This window comes from Magallana gigas, chromosome 1 (genome assembly GCF_963853765.1).
Source record: "Magallana gigas chromosome 1, xbMagGiga1.1, whole genome shotgun sequence".
Classification (NCBI taxonomy): Eukaryota; Metazoa; Mollusca; class Bivalvia; order Ostreida; family Ostreidae; genus Magallana; species Magallana gigas.
The window spans coordinates 73,792,893-73,795,638 of NC_088853.1; the positions used below are offsets into that span (position 1 = coordinate 73,792,893).

Sequence of the window (2,746 nt, forward strand, 5' to 3'; positions counted from 1 at the left end):
AATACAATCAGTCATGAAGACCCTGTTCTTTGTCATTGGTCTCTGCACCCCGTTCACCAAGTCACGTTAGTTTTCTCTCTTTCGGTATAGGTACATGTATATCTTTAATTTTCTCTGTATGTTGAGTCTATATATTTTTGTCCATCTGTCTATCTATCTTTTGTCTATCTGTCTGTCTTACATGCATGGACATGTACTGTAGAAGCAGAAATATTCGTTGAGGATTTAATTTTGTTATTTTCGTTGGCAGTAAAAAATAACAAAATTAAATCCATGACGAATGTTGAAGCCAAGTATGAATGATAAGAAAGAGATTACGACATGACAAAATGAAATGACAAAAACATTTTATTTGGTTCCGTATATGCGGTTTTTTCGCTTGTCACAAAATTTGCGAAAAAAGGAAAAATCTGCAACTTTTTTTTATTTGCTTCAGTCATTTTTTGTGAATTTAACAGTTTGTTATAGAAAATGATACAGGATACAAATTGTGCGTTTTCAATTATTTGCGGTTCAAAAGAGATCGTGAAGAATTAAAGAGAAAATTAGATAATCGCGAAAATTACCGGATATACGATACGTGCTCCTACAGTATATATTTCTTCCATAGATTGAGTTGTGTAGATTTCGTTATGCGCTCTTCTGGCTGTCTTTTCTTTTATCCGTCTGTCTGTTTCTGTCAGTAAGTCTGGTCTTTTGTCCGTCTATCTGTCTGTATAGTCTTCTCTCTGTCTGTATCTGTCAGTAAGTCTGGTCTTTTATCCGTCTATCTGTCTGTATAGTCTTCTCTCTGTCTGTATCTATCAGTAAGTCTGGTCTTTTGTCCGTCTATCTGTCTGTCTACCCTAGTCTTCGGCCTGTCTGTATCTGTCAGTCCGTCTCGTTTTTTATCCGTCTATCTGTCTGTCTAGTCGTCTGTCTCCCTGTATCTGTCAGTAAGTCTGGTGTTTTGTCCGTCTATCTGTCGGTCTAGTCGTCTGTCTGCCTGTATTTGTCAGTAAGTCTGGTGTTTTGTCCGTCTATCTGTCTGTCTAGTCGTCTGTCTGCCTGTATCTGTCAGTCTGTCTGGTCTTTTGTCCGTCTATCTGTCTGTCTAGTCTTCTGTCTGTCTGTATCTGTCAGTAAGTATTGTCTTTTGTTCGTTATCTGTCTGTCTAGTCTTCTGTCCGTCTGTATCTGTCAGTAAGTCTGGTGTTTTTTCCGTCTATCTGTCTGTCTTGTCTTCTGTCTGTCTGTTTCTGTCAGTAAGTCTGGTCTTTTGTACGTCTATCTGTCTGTCTTGTTTTCTGTCTCTGTATCTGTCAGTAAGTATTGTCTTTTGCCCGTCTAATTGTCTTTCTTGTCTATCTGTCTGTCTGTCTGTATTTGGCAGTTAGTCTGGTCTGTTGTCCGTCTTTCTGTCAGTCTAGTCTTTTGTCTGTCTGTATTTGTCAGTAGGTGTTGTCTTTTGTCCTTCTATCTGTCTGTCTAGTCTTCTGTCTGTCTGTATCTGTCAGTAAGCCTGGTGTTTTGTCCGTCTATATGTCTGCCATTACATGTAAATTTATATATTTCCCTGTAAGTTGAATTATGGCTTTTTGTATGTCCGTCCTTTTGTCCGTCTGTCTCTCATGTCTTCTGTCCTTCTTTCATGTTTTCTGTTTGTCTACCTGCCTGATGTTTAACGTTTTGTTTTGTACATGTATGGTAGAATGTTATTTTACGTGGCGTTTTCCTTGCTATCAAACAAAGAAAATACTACAACACATGCATCAAGAGCATATCTCTGAAGCTCGAGCTGTCTCTCTTTGTCTTCCAGTCAACCGGTTTGTTTCTTTGTCCGTCCTTAGACATTTGTAAATATATGCATTTCTGTCTCTCTTTAAAAAGCTGTCCTTCTTTCTTCTGTTCCGGTGGGCAGAACCCCCCCCCCTTAGATCCGCGCACGTGTAAGCTATTTTTTTTTCATATAAAAGTACAAATGTCGTATCTTTTTGAAGTGATTAATGTACATTGGAGATTTGGTGTTCACTAGATTCTCGACGTTCCTACATGGAGAGTGATTGTCCTGACCAAGAGGAAAGCGCTATAGCTTAATGCTTCAAACCACAAGACCACTGTTGCTATCTGGCGACACGATATGACGTCACCGGGTGTTTTCTGGGGTGCGCTACAAGATGTCTAACTGGTCAGTATGTGTGTGAGAGAGAGAGAGAGAGAAAGAGAGAGAGAGAGAATATTTTTGCTAAATTAAAAATCTTATCTACAGAAACTGTGTCCATACAACCAACGTTCCCATGGATTATGTGACGACAATGGCCTATGTCAAGATCCTGGTCATCGATGTATCACAACGGACGACGACCAAAGTGTTTGCTGTAACAAATACCAACCTACACCTGTATGAATTCTACCTACATGTAACTAATAAATAAACCTAAACCTGTATCTATTCTGCCTATATGTAACCTTTAAATAAGCCTAAACCTGTATGTATTCTACATACATGTAACGTATAAATCAACCTAAACCTTCATGTATTCTACGTATACGTAACCTATAAATCAACCTAATCCTGCATGTATTCTACGTATACGTAACCTATAAATCAACCTAAACCTGTATGTATTTTACCTACATGTTATCTATAAATAAATCTAAACCTCTACGTAATCTACCTACACTATATGTAACTTGTAAATAAACCTAAATCTGTGTGTATTCTACCTACTTGTAACGTATAAATCAACATAAACCTGAATGCAAT

At 38.0% G+C, this 2,746-nt stretch overlaps 1 long non-coding RNA gene across 1 annotated transcript; it reads left to right on the top strand.

Annotated features, from left to right (window-relative positions):
* On the top strand, positions 1–2,420 carry LOC136272742 (uncharacterized). Its single transcript, XR_010710789.1, has 3 exons — positions 1–65; positions 2,015–2,167; positions 2,249–2,420. It is a non-coding gene; the product is annotated as an uncharacterized lncRNA (long non-coding RNA).
* Positions 2,421–2,746: the final 326 nt, after the last annotated feature.